This window comes from Pseudophryne corroboree, assembly GCF_028390025.1.
Source record: "Pseudophryne corroboree isolate aPseCor3 chromosome 3 unlocalized genomic scaffold, aPseCor3.hap2 SUPER_3_unloc_17, whole genome shotgun sequence".
Lineage (NCBI taxonomy): Eukaryota > Metazoa > Chordata > Amphibia > Anura > Myobatrachidae > Pseudophryne > Pseudophryne corroboree.
This window is the reverse complement of record NW_026967505.1, coordinates 1,108,368-1,126,972: the sequence shown is the minus strand read 5'-3', so window position 1 is coordinate 1,126,972 and position 18,605 is coordinate 1,108,368. Positions and strand designations below refer to the sequence as shown.

Below are 18,605 nucleotides of genomic sequence, written 5' to 3'. Positions count from 1 at the left end.
ACAGGGATATGACTGGGAAGTTGAAGGAATCTTAGAGCATCACAGTGACATCACTTATATCTCCACTAATAAAACAGGGACATGACTGTAGAGGTAAGGGGATCTGGGAGCATCATAGTGACATCACTTATTTCTTAAATAATAATTATAATAATAATAATAATACAGGGACATGACTGGGGGTGAGGGGGTCTGGGAGTGTTACAGTGACATCAAATATCTATAGTAATAATACAGGGACATGACTGGGGAGGTGAGGGGATCTGGGGGTGTCACAGTGACGTCCTTATATCTGTAGTAATAATACAGGGACATGACTGGGGAGGTGAGGGTGATCTGGGAGCATCACAGTAACATCACATATCTATAGTAATAATACAGGGACGTGAGGGCGAGGTGAGGAGATCTGGGAGCTTCACAGTGAAATCACTTGTATCTATAGTAATAATACAGGGACATGACTGGGGAGGTTAGGGGATCTGGGAGTATCACAGTGACATCACTTATTTATTTTTCATCCACTAGGGGGCACTGTAGTACTCTTGGGATATGGACGGTGCGATAGCAGGGATAGGCACATTTAAATATTTAAATGTGTAACCCTCTTCCCCCCTCCATACTCCCAAGATGCCTCAGTGTTTTTTGTACCTTCACCAGGGAAGGTCGCATCCTGGAGTCATTCCAGGGTTTACTTTAAATTTTTCTAAATATTTTTTCTTGTATCAATCACACTCCCTTCCCAGCTTATTAAGAAGCGTGGGTCCGTGAGTGTGTGCTGCTGTTGTGCAGTGAAGGCTTGTTGGTGCTTAGACACAGAAGCCTCCCATAGACCTTCATCAGCGTTAGCTGATTCAGACATGGCTGCAGGAGCTGGACGGAGCTTAGAGAGAAGCCACGTCGGAGCCTCCCCATTACACTGAGGTAAGGAGCAGGCAGTCAGCTTATGCCGCCACCCCATTGGGCCTGTTTGTTGCTGTAATAGTGGGGCAGTCAGCTCCTGCTGCCGCCCCTCCATGTGCAGGGAACGTGTTTTCCACAAGCTGCTTACTAAGGTATAGCTTTACTGGATCAAACTCCCCCTCTTCCCGGCTCCCACCAGCGGTCAGACACATACTGCCACTGGGCGCCTGTGTCGCTCCACACCTGCCCGCTCCCCGGCAGCGCAGCTCCAAACAGCGCTACCACTGGCCACTACAATCTGCCCCTCTAGACAACTGGGAAGCGGCTCCCAGCAGTGGTCAAATAATGCTGCCGCTGGGCACCTGTCAGGCTACACCTCGCTGCTCCAGAGAAGCGGCTCCCGACAGCGCGGCTCACAGCAGCGGACAGATCACACTGCCGCAGCTGGACGCCTGACACACATCTACCCCGCTCTCCGGCTTCCACCAGCGCACAGACCACGGTGGGTAGCTGAGGCTGTTGCAGGGCGCCGTCACTCAGAGCTGGCGCACGGTATACAATGCGGGGGGGCGGATGGGGTGGAAGAAGCTAAGCGCGGTTCACTGCTTTAAGCATTGGGGGAGGTCATGGCGTTCCCTAGTTCAGCGGTTCCCCCTAAATATAAGGGATGGTGGCCAGGGCTATAAGGGACAGAACAGGCTATTAAGCCTAGGTTCTGAGTGCTTTTGGGTGTACATGGGTTTTACATCTAGGGTATAGTCAGATGTCTATATGTTTATTTTGGGGAAAAAAAGCACATGCTGGGACGCCGTTTTCACACAAAGGTTACACACCTACTTCCTGCTTCTTCCTACAGCAATATGTCAGTCCTACAACACACGGCCACTGGAGGGGGCAGGGGTGTTTAGTAGGTGGCACAGTGACCATCATAGATTTCCTCTATGACACAGTGCGGTGCACGTGGTATTATAGACACTACAGTTATTTTCACTGAGTTGTGCGGACGTTGTCTCACTGTATTATTGTCTGTCTGTCTGCATGACAATATGAGAAACAGCAGCATGTCTGTGATAACTGAGAGAATGCCTGATTTGCAGTCAGAGTTGTCCTCTGCACAAAAAGACCGTGAGGCGGCTAAGTCTGATTCACGGTTAATACCGTGTGAGCAGCCAATGTGGGCTCAGGATGTTTCTAGAACTTTGCTGGGTTACAAAGTCCATGTATAGTTCAGTTTCTAAGAATGGTCATCGTTTGTCTCATAATCACATTCTGATGATTCAATGCCACATCTGATATCTCAGCATTGGGTCAGGAGTCAGATAGTGAGGTCACTAATAGCCCGAGCTATGATGATCTCATTAGAGCGGTACGCCAGCTGCTAGGTTGCACTGAAACATATGAGGTTTTATTGCTAGCAGACTATGGGTGACTGTGTGTTTTTCTTATTCATATCTCTTTTTTTTTTCCAAATATGTTTATTAAATACCTCCAAAACATGGTACAGAAGTAAGGAAAAAACCGCATACATATCAAACATATCTACATCAAAGTAGGCAAATAAGAAAGGTAAAAGTACACAGCATATATGAGTAGGTGGAGGAAATTTTCCAATTTTCCAAAACAATCATCAAGAACAAACTGTAAACCACCAGAAGAGCGGCGGTCAGGCTATAATATATTGAGAATGGAACTGAATATGACTGACTAAAAACTGACACTCAATTCCGGCAGTTCAAATAACAAAAAAAAAAAAAAAAAAAAGGGGAGGTAAAAAAGAACATCACAAAAACGTTAGAACAAAAATAGGCAAAAACACCTACCAAGAGCCACAGGCCACCGATCCGTCCATAGAAGTGTCCAACCAATCCGCCAGGGAAGAAACAGAAGAAATAAGAAGAAAGGGGAAAGAAAAGAAGAAGTGTGTGGAGAGGGAAGTACGGATGAAGAAGAAGAGGGGGAGGGGAAGATAGGGGGCTCAGTCAGTTAGAGAAACTTGGCTATCAAGTTGTCGGAGAGAGTACCAAAAGTTAGATTGGAAACATTTATGTATTGCTAGTTTAGTGTGGGGAGGGAGGGTACAAATGTATTTATCCCAGCACTTAAAGAGTGCAGGAGTCAGGGTTTCCTTGTGGATAGAGGCCTCCAGCCAGTCCATATTAAATAAGAAGAGTAACCTAGAAGTAGCCATAGGGAGAGTAGGAGAGGTAGGATGGATCCACTGTTGCAATATAGCTTTTTTCCCCACTGCTGAAAGTAGCACTATCAATTTTTTATCAGTGCGTGGAATTCCAGGTTGGTCCGACAGATGACCAAAGAGGGCCCAGGGAGCAGTGCATTGAAAGGGGATGCCTAGCGTTGAGGTGCCATAGTGGTGTAAGGTATGCCAGAATTTTTGGATGACAGGGCAGGCCCAGAGACAATGGAAAAGGTCAGCTTCTACCGTTGAGCATTTATTACATCCGGCCCTATCTGATATACCCATTAGAAAACCTTGTTTGGGCGAAATATATGCCCTGTGTAGCAGTTTATAGGCCATTTCCTGATATATACTAGCCGGTATTAGTTTAAGGGTCATAAAAAAAGTATCTAGTAGGGTGTCTACTGTGAGTGTAGGAACTTGGGAGATCCATTTAGCCAGATCAGGAAAATCAGTGTGGGGGTCCAGTTCAGTGCGGATGCGCGCATAGATAGAAGATATGGAGTATGTGTTGGAGCGTAAAAGGGAGTCTAAGGGGTTAACAAAGTCTTTTCCCGTGAGGTGAGGGAGAACGGATGTAAGATAATGTATAGCCTGGGAGTAGTAAAATCCATGCAGGGGTGAAATTGCATATTTCTCAATAGCCTCCTGGAATGGCAAAGGAGTGTGAGTAGGTGTCATCAGATTACGTAGAGTCTTTAAACCAGAGGAGCACCAAGCACCAAAAGGCAAAGAGGCATTACCATTTTGGAACTCCAGGTTTCCAAGCAAAGGTAGAGATACTGAGTAATAATATTTGAGACCAAGGGCTTTCCTAGCCATTTTCCACGCCTTAATAGTGGAAGACAATAGCGGGTTATCAAATTGGGAAGATTTTATTTGAGAGGGCCGGGCATGTAGGAGGTAATTATTCATATCTCTTAATAAGCATTTAATAGAAGCATGGCTAAATCCAGTTAAACACTTTTCTGGGACAACACGATTTCTGTCTAAATATCTTTTCCCACCGGCTATGACCACTAAATCGCCATCGGTGGAGTCTTCAGTTTATAAACTTTCACTAAAATTTACTATTCCAGTCCCAGGAGCAGCTACGCTTAAAGACCCCTCGGAGAGTAAGCTGGAGGCCATGCTAAAGTCCATGTATACAGCAACAGGGGTGATGCTTACACCTGTTTGAGTTGGAGTTTGGGTTAACAAGGCTGTAGTTGCATGAAACAGCTCAGGTTAGGCCTACAACGGGGTTTTCCCTCAGACCAGCTTATATTTCTTACCGATCACATTTGTGAATTGGTTGAGTATTTAGGTACGGCTTCGTTGGACGTTGGACAAGTTTGTTCTCGGCTTGCAGCCCAACAGCTGCTGTGGTTGCGTTCTTGACAGGCCGAGGCAGAGTCAAAATGAGGAATAGAGGCGTTGCCTTCTACTGATGTTATATGGTCCTGAATTGGACAAATGGAATTCTCAGTAAATGAGGGGGGGGGGGGGAGAGTATGTTTACCTGCCAACCATGCAGAGGGACGTGGTTTTCAGCAAACCACTAACCATCGTCAGGACTCAAGCCAGTGGCATGACGGGCTTCCAGCCCATCTCTGCTCTTCAGTTGTGGGAGCACACCTTCAGAAGTTTCCCTTCGCGTAGTTTCAGACATCACAGATGGGTGGATCCGCAGTTTTGTTTTAAGAGGTTTCAATGAGTTTGACTGTCTATCACCGATGCAGTTTTTCAAGACAGATCTGCCTGTGTCAGCAGACAAGTGGGCAGGTCTGCAGACCGCTGTTCAGTCTCTCGTACATTCAGCAGTTTTGGTTCAGGTTCCAGTACACCAACAAGGTCAAGGGTTTTATTCCAATCTTTTTGTAGTATCAAAGCCGGATGGCTCAGTCACACCGATATGGAACCTAAAGGGGTTCAATCGGTACGTCACTTACTACACTTTCAAGATGGAATCCCTACGGTCAGTGATTGCAGGTTTAGAACCGCAGCAATTCATGATTTTGCAGGATCTCAAGGATGCGTACTTACACATTCCTATTTGGCCACCGCATCAGGCGTACTTAAGTTTGCAGTACGACAAGCGCCTCGGGTATTCACAAAGGTGATGTCTGTGATGATAGTTCATCTCAGATCCCTGGGAGTGATAATCGTTCCATACTTAAATGACCTTCTCATCAAGGCTTCGTCTCAACAAATTCTTTAACATGCCTTACTGTTGTACAGTGTACTAGTTCAGTATGGTTGGATTGTCAAAGAATTCAGTGTTATGAATGATTCTGATTACGGTGGATCAATGCATTTACCTGTCACAACAGAAAGTCCATGCTATTCATCATCTAGTACTGCTAGTGCTCAAACCACGGACAGTCTCGGTGCATTTGTGCATTCGACTGGTAAGACAGATGGGGGCATCTTTCAAAACACTCCAGTTCGGAAGATTTCACTCAGGTCCCTTTCAGCTGGATCTTCTCGCATAGTGATCCGGCTCTCATCTATAAATTCATCAGATGGTTCGCTTGTCTCCAGGACAATATCATGTGGTGATGTTCGGCCCAATTGAGGTTTCGAGCAACCTCTCGCATGGCCATGCGACTTTGAGTCCATCCCCTTTTTGTTGATGTATGCGACTTCTGTTGCGTTGTCCAGCTGAACCTGAACAGTGTGAGACAGATATCAGTCAGTACAGTGCGGTGCTGTGATATGCGGCAGCACGCAATACAGACAGCACTAGCTTTCTGGCATATGTCCGCGGCGTCTGGTAACAGAGACTAGGATCATGCCTGCTGTGTATTACAGGACACTAAATGCCAGTACTGTCAGTACAGAGGAGCATATCATTGTCCTATGCTATCACTACACGTATGTAATAGCTCTGGAATTGCCCTATAATCTATATAGACATGAGGGATGTGGAACGTAATATTGGTATGAGCATAATACAGATATAATTTGATATCCGCTGAGTACGGAGGCATTACCTCTTTTGAGGGGCATATAATATATAAACACATAATAAATCAAGTAAGGGAATATGATCTGATCCCTCTCTGAATGGTTTATGTATGATCAACGTGCAATTCTGCTATTAGTTTAATAGGTTGCATACTACAATTAATAACGTTACACGCATGTATATATACATATGAAGGACTGTATATAGGAAAGACTTCCACTGTGTTTTTCTGCCTATGATAAGAAACTTTCACAACTGTATCCCATCTGGAAGGAGTTACTGCAGACCTCCATTGATATGGTGGTACAGTTATAACACAGCAAGATACTCTGTTTTAAGAAAGTAACAATTGTATCGGTTACAACATTCTGCTGTGTATCAAATGATATCAAATGTATCACCTAGAAGTAACTGTGACTTTTGGCAGGATAGAAACACAGAGGTAATTTCTATATTGGGAATTTTTGTCCCCACTAAACAATATAAGGCTCAAATATAATCTGGAGCAAGTATTGTTAATATTAACAGAATAAGGTTGTTACAGGTTCATGAAGAATTATATTATTAATTAGGGATTGCTATACCAATCATAAAGAATATACATATATATCCCAATGTTATTCCTCTGAGGAATACAGCAGTGGAATACGGTCTGTACATAAAATATAAATAAATGACAGGCGGCTCACGGCTTTGTTTTTAATTTTCTTTATTATTTGGCACCAGGACAAAATAAATTCTTTCTTTTTTTTCTTTTTTTTGTCCATTTTTCTGATTCACGTCTAATTTTCTTCTATTGTTTTTATATTTCACTGTTTACGGCCTATTTAAGGGTCTTAATACTTCATATGGGATACTAATAAAGTTGATACGTTCCATATGGGTATTGGTATGTACTATGAATTAAGTGTCAATACATATATATAAAAAAAGTGTAAAGACACAGATTTAATATCAGGAATTCTTGTTGGTCCTGGGAGAGAGTGCACCCAGAGAAACTGATCCCCTTTCTTCACCCTTCTTGTACATGTTTTAGGATCAGTGGGTAGCACCAGTCTATCATTTTATATCTGTATTGTATACAGTTATTGAGAGACTACATCCCTACAATTATTACTGAGACACGAGCAAGTGAACTGCCTGACGCAGAGTGTTGTAAATTGCCCTGAGTTCCAGGACACTGATTGCCAGTAATCCTGTGATAATGAGCTGCTGAAACTGGCTTCCTAGCACGTAACATGGTTGGTATAACCAACTGTGGAATGCCCTCTCGTCTTGAAAGTGGTCTCAACAGCCACCCCATAAACCGCAGTCGCGCTAAATCAGGGTAAAGGAACGACCCCTGCTGTAGTATAACTTGGAAAACAGTATTTCTCTTAGCCTTAGCTTCGGCAAGGCGTGTTGCACAATTGGGTGCCTTGTCATGCAAGCCACCATATCTGGTATTTCATACTGACAGAGCGGAACTTTGGACAAATCCTGCTTTTCTACCACAGGTAGTATCTTCTTTCACATCAATCAACCAATCGTAGTTCCTGTTTTTCAGAAGATTCAGGTACTCCAGCTACTTTCGATGTGGTACGCGCACTCCGCGTTTATGTAGCCTGAACATTAACAGTACGTATAACGGATACTTTGTTCTTTGTGTGATGCAGTCAAGATAGGTTGGCCAGCTTCCAAACAGACCTCGGCCAGATAGATTAACCTGACCATTCGTCAGGTACACTTTCATGCCAGTCGATGGGAACGTCATGGGCAGCAGGTCGTGGAGCTTCTATGACGCAACCTTGCCGTGCAGTTACATGGCCATCAGTGCACACGTTTGTGCGCTTTTACAAGTTTGATAATTCTGCGGCATCAGCTTCTAGCTTTGGCCGTCTAGTGTTACTGGTGCCAAACAGCTCTTCCGCCCAAGGGGGAAACTTTGTTACGTCCCAAGAGTACTCCAGTGACCCCTAGTGGATTAGAAAGAAAACAGGATTTTGATACCAGATAAATACTTTTCGTTGCACCCATAGGGGGCACTGGACACCCACCCAGAGCAGTTTCACCTGGCTGGTGGTAAGTACAATAGTTCTTATGGTAACACATTTTCACTAATGTTAAGGTGATTGTTATCTATTGTCGTGTCAACTTTCTAATTGTCCATTATGTTATGTGTCAACTTTATAGTTGTCCGTTATGTTATAATGTTATATGTAATTCTCCGTTGTTCATCCTCTTTTTCGCTCCTATTTGGCTCAGCAGAAAAACACTAAGGCATCTTGGGAGAATGGAGGAGGAAGGATGGTTACACATTTAAATTTTTAAATGTGCCTATCCCTGCTATCGCACCGTCCATATCCCAAGAGTACTCCAGTGCCCCCTGTGGATTCAAAGAAAAGGATTTATCTGGTAAGTACCAAAATCCTATTATCTATAGTAATAATGCAGGGACATGACTGTGGAGGTGAGGGGATCTGGGCGTATTTACAGTGATATTTATGTCTTCTCATTTCACAGAGGTGTGAACAAGACATCTGGTGAGCGTGAGAGACCCAGCAGCCATCCTCATGTGTCAGGAGGACTGAGCAGGTCCCAGAGCCCCATCACGGTGCCTCCACCTCACTCACTGATACATGAGAGACACAGTGACCAGAAGATCCAGGAACTCACCAACAAGATCATTCAGCTGCTGACTGGAGAGGTGACTGCTGGGAATGGGGCATTATACAGTAACACCAGGGGATGTGTCCGGGTGATGACTAGAGAGGTGACTGCTGGGAATGGGGCATTATACAATAACACCAGGGGATGTGTCTGGGTGGTGACTGCTGGGAATGGAACATTGTACAGTAACACCAGGGGATGTGTCTGGGTGATGACTGGAGAGGTGACTGCTGGGAATGGGGCATTATACAGTAACACCAGGGAATGTGTCTGGGTGATGACTGGAGAGGTGACTGCTGGGAATAGGACATTATACAGTAACACCAGGGGATGTGTCTGGGTGATGACTGGAGAGGTGACTGCTGGGAATGGGACATTATACAGTATCGCCAGGGGATGTGTCTGGGTGATGACTGGAGAGGTGACTGCTGGGAATGGGGCATTATACAGTAACACCGGGGGATGTGTCTGGGTGATGACTGGAGAGGTGACTGCTGGGAATGGGACATTATACAGTATCACCAGGGGATGTGTCTGGGTGATGACTGGAGAGGTGACTGCTGGGAATGGGGCATTATACAGTAACACCAGGGGATGTGTCTGGGTGATGACTGGAGAGGTGACTGCTGGGAATGGAACATTATACAGTAACACCAGGGGATGTGTCTGGGTGATGACTGGAGAGGTGACTGCTGGGAATGGGGCATTATACAGTATCACCGGGGGATGTGTCTGGGTGATGACTGGAGAGGTGACTGCTGGGAATGGGGCATTATACAGTAACACCAGGGGATGTGTCTGGGTGATGACTGGAGAGGTGACTGCTGGGAATGGGGCATTATACAGTAACTCCAGGGGATGTGTCTGGGTGATGACTGGAGAGGTGACTGCTGGGAATGGGGCATTATACAGTATCACCAGGGGATGTGTCTGGGTGATGACTGGAGAGGTGACTGCTGGGAATGGGGCATTATACAGTATCACCAGGGGATGTGTCTGGGTGATGACTGGAGAGGTGACTGCTGGGAATGAGGCATTATACAGTAACACCAGGGGATGTGTCTGGGTGATGACTGGAGAGGTGACTGCTGGGAATGGGACATTATACAGTAACACCAGGGGATGTGTCTGGGTGATGACTGGAGAGGTGACTGCTGGGAATGGGGCATTATACAGTAACACCAGGGGATGTGTCTGGGTGATGACTGGAGAGGTGACTGCTGGGAATGGGACATTATACAGTAACACCAGGGGATGTGTCTGGGTGATAACTGGAGAGGTGACTGCTGGGAATGGGGCATTATACAGTATCACCAGGGGATGTGTCTGGGTGATGACTGGAGAGGTGACTGCTGGGAATGGGACATTATACAGTATCACCAGGGGATGTGTCTGGGTGATGACTGGAGAGGTGACTGCTGGGAATGGGGCATTATACAGTAACTCCAGGGGATGTGTCTGGGTGACGACTGGAGAGGTGACTGCTGGGAATAGGACATTATACAGTAACACCAGGGGATGTGTCTGGGTGATGACTGGAGAGGTGACTGCTGGGAATGGGACATTATACAGTATCACCAGGGGATGTGTCTGGGTGATGACTGGAGAGGTGACTGCTGGGAATGGGGCATTATACAGTAACACCAGGGGATGTGTCTGGGTGATGACTGGAGAGGTGACTGCTGGGAATGGGACATTATACAGTAACACCAGGGGATGTGTCTAGGTGATGACTGGAGAGGTGACTGCTGGGAATGGAACATTGTACAGTAACACCGGGGGATGTGTCTGGGTGATGACTGGAGAGGTGACTGCTGGGAATGGGGCATTATTCAGTAACACCGGGGGGGATGTGTCTGGGTGATGACTGGAGAGGTGACTGCTGGGAATGGGGCATTATACAGTAACACCAGGGGATGTGTCTGGGTGATGACTGGAGAGGTGACTGCTGGGAATGGGACATTATACAGTAACACCAGGGGATGTGTCTAGGTGATGACTGGAGAGGTGACTGCTGGGAATGGGGCATTATACAGTAACACCAGGGGATGTGTCTGGTGATGACTGGAGAGGTGACTGCTGGGAATAGGACATTATACAGTAACTCCACAGGATGTGTCTGGGTGATGGCTGGAGAGGTGACTGCTGGGATTGGGACATTATACAGTAACACCAGGGGATGTGTCTAGGTGATGACTGGAGAGGTGACTGCTGGGAATGGGGCATTATACAGTAACACCGGGGGATGTGTCTTAAGGATGACTGGAGAGGTGACTGCCGGGAATTGGACAATATACAGTAACACCGGGGGATGTGTCTGGGTGGTTACTGGAGAGGTGACTGCTGGGAATCGGGCATTATACTGTAACACCAGTGTATGTGTCTTGGTGATGGCTAGAGAGGTGACTGCTGGGAATGGTACATTATACAGTAACACCAGGGGACGTGTCTGGGTGATGACTGGAGAGGTGACTGCTGGGAATGGGGCATTATACAGTAACACCAGGGGATGTGTCTGGGTGATGACTGGAGAGGTGACTGCTGGGAATGGTACATTGTACAGTAGCACCAGGGGATGTGTCTGGGTGATGACTGAAGAGGTGACTGCTGGGAATGGTACATTGTACAGTAACACCAGGGGATGTGTCTGGGTGATGACTGAAGAGGTGACTGCCGGGAATTGGACATTATACAGTAATACCGGGGGATGTGTCTGGGTGATGACAGGAGAGGTGACTGCTGGGAATGGGACATTATACAGTAACACCAGGGGATGTGTCTGGGTGATGACTGGAGAGGTGACTGCTGGGAATGGGACATTATACAGTAACACCATTGGATGTGTTTGGGTGATGACTGGAGAGGTGACTGCTGGGAATGGGACATTATACAGTAACACCAAGGGACGTGTCTGGGTGATTACTGGAGAGGTGACTGCTGGGAATGGTACATTGTACAGTAACACCAGGGGATGTGTCTGGGTGATGACTGAAGAGGTGACTGCCGGGAATTGGACATTATACAGTAATACCGGGGGATGTGTCTGGGTGATGACAGGAGAGGTGACTGCTGGGAATGGGACATTATACAGTAACACCGGGGGATGTGTCTGGGTGATGACTGGAGAGGTGACTGCTGGGAATGGGACATTATACAGTAACACCATTGGATGTGTTTGGGTGATGACTGGAGAGGTGACTGCTGGGAATGGGACATTATACAGTAACACCAAGGGACGTGTCTGGGTGATTACTGGAGAGGTGACTGCTGGGAGTGGGGCATTATACAGTAACACCAGGGGACGTGTCTGGGTGATTACTGGAGAGGTGACTCCTGGGAATCGGGCATTATACTGTAACACCAGGGGACGTGGCTGGGTGATGACTGGAGAGGTGACTGCTGGGAATGGGGCATTATACAGTAACACCAGGGGATGTGTCTGGGTGATGACTGGAGAGGTGACTGCTGGGAGTGGGGCATTATACAGTAACACCAGGGGACGTGTCTGGGTGATTACTGGAGAGGTGACTGCTGGGAATCGGGCATTATACTGTAACACCAGGGGACGTGGCTGGGTGATGTCTGGAGAGGTGACTGCTGGGAATGGGGCATTATGCATGAACACCAGGGGATGTATCTGGGTGATGACTGGAGAGGTGACTGCTGGGAATGGGGCATTATACAGTAACACCAAGGGATGTGTCTGGGTGATGACTGGAGAGGTGACTGCTGGGAATGGGGCATTATACAATAACACCAGGGGATGTGTCTGGGTGGTGACTGCTGGGAATGGAACATTGTACAGTAACACCAGGGGATGTGTCTTGGTGATGACTGGAGAGGTGACTGCTGGGAATGGGGCATTATTCAGTAACACCGGGGGGGATGTGTCTGGGTGATGACTGGAGAGGTGACTGCTGGGAATGGGGCATTATACAGTATCACCAGGGGATGTGTCTGGGTGATGACTGGAGAGGTGACTGCTGGGAATGGGGCATTATACAGTAACACCAGGGGATGTGTCTGGGTGATGACTGGAGAGGTGACTGCTGGGAATGGGGCATTATACAGTAACTCCAGGGGATGTGTCTGGGTGATGACTGGAGAGGTGACTGCTGGGAATGGGGCATTATACAGTATCACCAGGGGATGTGTCTGGGTGATGACTGGAGAGGTGACTGCTGGGAATGGGGCATTATACAGTAACACCAGGGAACGTGTCTGGGTGATGACTGGAGAGGTGACTGCTGGGAATGGGACATTATACAGTATCACCAGGGGATGTGTCTGGGTGATGACTGGAGAGGTGACTGCTGGGAATGGGGCATTATACAGTAACACCAGGGGATGTGTCTGGGTGATGACTGGAGAGGTGACTGCTGGGAATGGGACATTATACAGTAACACCAGGGGATGTGTCTAGGTGATGACGGGAGAGGTGACTGCTGGGAATGGGGCATTATACAGTAACACCAGGGGATGTGTCTGGTGATGACTGGAGAGGTGACTGCTGGGAATGGGACATTATACAGTAACTCCACAGGATGTGTCTGGGTGATGACTGGAGAGGTGACTGCTGGGATTGGGACATTATACAGTAACACCAGGGGATGTGTCTAGGTGATGACTGGAGAGGTGACTGCTGGGAATGGGGCATTATACAGTAACACCAGGGGATGTGTCTGGGTGATGACTGGAGAGGTGACTGCTGGGAATGGGACATTATACAGTAACACCAGGGGATGTGTCTGGGTGATGACTGGAGAGGTGACTGCTGGGATTGGGACATTATACAGTAACACCAGGGGATGTGTCTAGGTGATGACTGGAGAGGTGACTGCTGGGAATGGGGCATTATACAGTAACACCAGGGGATGTGTCTGGGTGATGACTGGAGAGGTGACTGCTGGGAATGGGACATTATACAGTAACACCAGGGGATGTGTCTGGGTGATGACTGGAGAGGTGACTGCTGGGAATGGGGCATTATACAGTATCACCAGGGGATGTGTCTGGGTGATGACTGGAGAGGTGACTGCTGGGAATGGGACATTATACAGTATCACCAGGGGATGTGTCTGGGTGATGACTGGAGAGGTGACTGCTGGGAATGGGGCATTATACAGTAACTCCAGGGGATGTGTCTGGGTGACGACTGGAGAGGTGACTGCTGGGAATAGGACATTATACAGTAACACCAGGGGATGTGTCTGGGTGATGACTGGAGAGGTGACTGCTGGGAATGGGACATTATACAGTATCACCAGGGGATGTGTCTGGGTGATGACTGGAGAGGTGACTGCTGGGAATGGGGCATTATACAGTAACACCAGGGGATGTGTCTGGGTGATGACTGGAGAGGTGACTGCTGGGAATGGGACATTATACAGTAACACCAGGGGATGTGTCTAGGTGATGACTGGAGAGGTGACTGCTGGGAATGGGGAATTATACAGTAACACCAGGAGATGTGTCTGGGTGGTGACTGCTGGGAATGGAACATTGTACAGTAACACCGGGGGATGTGTCTGGGTGATGACTGGAGAGGTGACTGCTGGGAATGGGGCATTATTCAGTAACACCGGGGGGGATGTGTCTGGGTGATGACTGGAGAGGTGACTGCTGGGAATGGGGCATTATACAGTAACACCAGGGGATGTGTCTGGGTGATGACTGGAGAGGTGACTGCTGGGAATGGGACATTGTACAGTAGCACCAGGGGATGTGTCTGGGTGATGACTGAAGAGGTGACTGCTGGGAATGGTACATTGTACAGTAACACCAGGGGATGTGTCTGGGTGATGACTGAAGAGGTGACTGCCGGGAATTGGACATTATACAGTAATACCGGGGGATGTGTCTGGGTGATGACAGGAGAGGTGACTGCTGGGAATGGGACATTATACAGTAACACCAGTGTATGTGTCTTGGTGATGGCTAGAGAGGTGACTGCTGGGAATGGTACATTATACAGTAACACCAGGGGACGTGTCTGGGTGATGACTGGAGAGGTGACTGCTGGGAATGGGGCATTATACAGTAACACCAGGGGATGTGTCTGGGTGATGACTGGAGAGGTGACTGCTGGGAATGGTACATTGTACAGTAGCACCAGGGGATGTGTCTGGGTGATGACTGAAGAGGTGACTGCTGGGAATGGTACATTGTACAGTAACACCAGGGGATGTGTCTGGGTGATGACTGAAGAGGTGACTGCCGGGAATTGGACATTATACAGTAATACCGGGGGATGTGTCTGGGTGATGACAGGAGAGGTGACTGCTGGGAATGGGACATTATACAGTAACACCAGGGGATGTGTCTGGGTGATGACTGGAGAGGTGACTGCTGGGAATGGGACATTATACAGTAACACCATTGGATGTGTTTGGGTGATGACTGGAGAGGTGACTGCTGGGAATGGGACATTATACAGTAACACCAAGGGACGTGTCTGGGTGATTACTGGAGAGGTGACTGCTGGGAATGGTACATTGTACAGTAACACCAGGGGATGTGTCTGGGTGATGACTGAAGAGGTGACTGCCGGGAATTGGACATTATACAGTAATACCGGGGGATGTGTCTGGGTGATGACAGGAGAGGTGACTGCTGGGAATGGGACATTATACAGTAACACCGGGGGATGTGTCTGGGTGATGACTGGAGAGGTGACTGCTGGGAATGGGACATTATACAGTAACACCATTGGATGTGTTTGGGTGATGACTGGAGAGGTGACTGCTGGGAATGGGACATTATACAGTAACACCAAGGGACGTGTCTGGGTGATTACTGGAGAGGTGACTGCTGGGAGTGGGGCATTATACAGTAACACCAGGGGACGTGTCTGGGTGATTACTGGAGAGGTGACTCCTGGGAATCGGGCATTATACTGTAACACCAGGGGACGTGGCTGGGTGATGACTGGAGAGGTGACTGCTGGGAATGGGGCATTATACAGTAACACCAGGGGATGTGTCTGGGTGATGACTGGAGAGGTGACTGCTGGGAGTGGGGCATTATACAGTAACACCAGGGGACGTGTCTGGGTGATTACTGGAGAGGTGACTGCTGGGAATCGGGCATTATACTGTAACACCAGGGGACGTGGCTGGGTGATGTCTGGAGAGGTGACTGCTGGGAATGGGGCATTATGCATGAACACCAGGGGATGTATCTGGGTGATGACTGGAGAGGTGACTGCTGGGAATGGGGCATTATACAGTAACACCAAGGGATGTGTCTGGGTGATGACTGGAGAGGTGACTGCTGGGAATGGGGCATTATACAATAACACCAGGGGATGTGTCTGGGTGGTGACTGCTGGGAATGGAACATTGTACAGTAACACCAGGGGATGTGTCTTGGTGATGACTGGAGAGGTGACTGCTGGGAATGGGGCATTATTCAGTAACACCGGGGGGGATGTGTCTGGGTGATGACTGGAGAGGTGACTGCTGGGAATGGGGCATTATACAGTATCACCAGGGGATGTGTCTGGGTGATGACTGGAGAGGTGACTGCTGGGAATGGGGCATTATACAGTAACACCAGGGGATGTGTCTGGGTGATGACTGGAGAGGTGACTGCTGGGAATGGGGCATTATACAGTAACTCCAGGGGATGTGTCTGGGTGATGACTGGAGAGGTGACTGCTGGGAATGGGGCATTATACAGTATCACCAGGGGATGTGTCTGGGTGATGACTGGAGAGGTGACTGCTGGGAATGGGGCATTATACAGTAACACCAGGGAACGTGTCTGGGTGATGACTGGAGAGGTGACTGCTGGGAATGGGACATTATACAGTATCACCAGGGGATGTGTCTGGGTGATGACTGGAGAGGTGACTGCTGGGAATGGGGCATTATACAGTAACACCAGGGGATGTGTCTGGGTGATGACTGGAGAGGTGACTGCTGGGAATGGGACATTATACAGTAACACCAGGGGATGTGTCTGGGTGATGACTGGAGAGGTGACTGCTGGGAATGGGACATTATACAGTAACACCAGGGGATGTGTCTGGGTGATGACTGGAGAGGTGACTGCTGGGAATGGGGCATTATACAGTATCACCAGGGGATGTGTCTGGGTGATGACTGGAGAGGTGACTGCTGGGAATGGGACATTATACAGTATCACCAGGGGATGTGTCTGGGTGATGACTGGAGAGGTGACTGCTGGGAATGGGGCATTATACAGTAACTCCAGGGGATGTGTCTGGGTGACGACTGGAGAGGTGACTGCTGGGAATAGGACATTATACAGTAACACCAGGGGATGTGTCTGGGTGATGACTGGAGAGGTGACTGCTGGGAATGGGACATTATACAGTATCACCAGGGGATGTGTCTGGGTGATGACTGGAGAGGTGACTGCTGGGAATGGGGCATTATACAGTAACACCAGGGGATGTGTCTGGGTGATGACTGGAGAGGTGACTGCTGGGAATGGGACATTATACAGTAACACCAGGGGATGTGTCTAGGTGATGACTGGAGAGGTGACTGCTGGGAATGGGGAATTATACAGTAACACCAGGAGATGTGTCTGGGTGGTGACTGCTGGGAATGGAACATTGTACAGTAACACCGGGGGATGTGTCTGGGTGATGACTGGAGAGGTGACTGCTGGGAATGGGGCATTATTCAGTAACACCGGGGGGGATGTGTCTGGGTGATGACTGGAGAGGTGACTGCTGGGAATGGGGCATTATACAGTAACACCAGGGGATGTGTCTGGGTGATGACGGGAGAGGTGACTGCTGGGAATGGGGCATTATACAGTAACACCAGGGGATGTGTCTGGTGATGACTGGAGAGGTGACTGCTGGGAATAGGACATTATACAGTAACTCCACAGGATATGTCTGGGTGATGACTGGAGAGGTGACTGCTGGGATTGGGACATTATACAGTAACACCAGGGGATGTGTCTAGGTGATGACTGGAGAGGTGATTGCTGGGAATGGGGCATTATACAGTAACACCGGGGGATGTGTCTTAAGGATGACTGGAGAGGTGACTGCCGGGAATTGGACATTATACAGTAACACCGGGGGATGTGTCTGGGTGATTACTGGAGAGGTGACTGCTGGGAATCGGGCATTATACTGTAACACCAGTGTATGTGTCTTGGTGATGGCTATAGAGGTGACTGCTGGGAATGGTACATTATACAGTAACACCAGGGGACGTGTCTGGGTGATGACTGGAGAGGTGACTGCTGGGAATGGGGCATTATACAGTAACACCAGGGGATGTGTCTGGGTGATGACTGGAGAGGTGACTGCTGGGAATGGTACATTGTACAGTAGCACCAGGGGATGTGTCTGGGTGATGACTGAAGAGGTGACTGCTGGGAATGGTACATTGTACAGTAACACCAGGGGATGTGTCTGGGTGATGACTGAAGAGGTGACTGCCGGGAATTGGACATTATACAGTAATACCGGGGGATTGTGTCTGGGTGATGACAGGAGAGGTGACTGCTGGGAATGGGACATTATACAGTAACACCGGGGGATGTGTCTGGGTGATGACTGGAGAGGTGACTGCTGGGAATGGGACATTATACAGTAACACCATTGGATGTGTTTGGGTGATGACTGGAGAGGTGACTGCTGGGAATGGGACATTATACAGTAACACCAAGGGACGTGTCTGGGTGATTACTGGAGAGGTGACTGCTGGGAATGGTACATTGTACAGTAACACCAGGGGATGTGTCTGGGTGATGACTGAAGAGGTGACTGCCGGGAATTGGACATTATACAGTAATACCGGGGGATGTGTCTGGGTGATGACAGGAGAGGTGACTGCTGGGAATGGGACATTATACAGTAACACCGGGGGATGTGTCTGGGTGATGACTGGAGAGGTGACTGCTGGGAATGGGACATTA

At 48.3% G+C, this 18,605-nt stretch overlaps 1 protein-coding gene across 1 annotated transcript in view; it reads left to right on the top strand.

Moving 5' to 3' along the window:
- The window catches only part of LOC134983536 (oocyte zinc finger protein XlCOF6-like), a 75,636-nt gene that overhangs the window by 9,141 nt on the left and 47,890 nt on the right, over positions 1–18,605 (top strand). Inside the window, exon 2 of the mRNA XM_063949193.1 lies at positions 8,550–8,733. The gene's annotated coding sequence lies outside the window, so the exon portion shown is untranslated. The remainder of the gene's footprint in view (positions 1–8,549; positions 8,734–18,605) is intronic.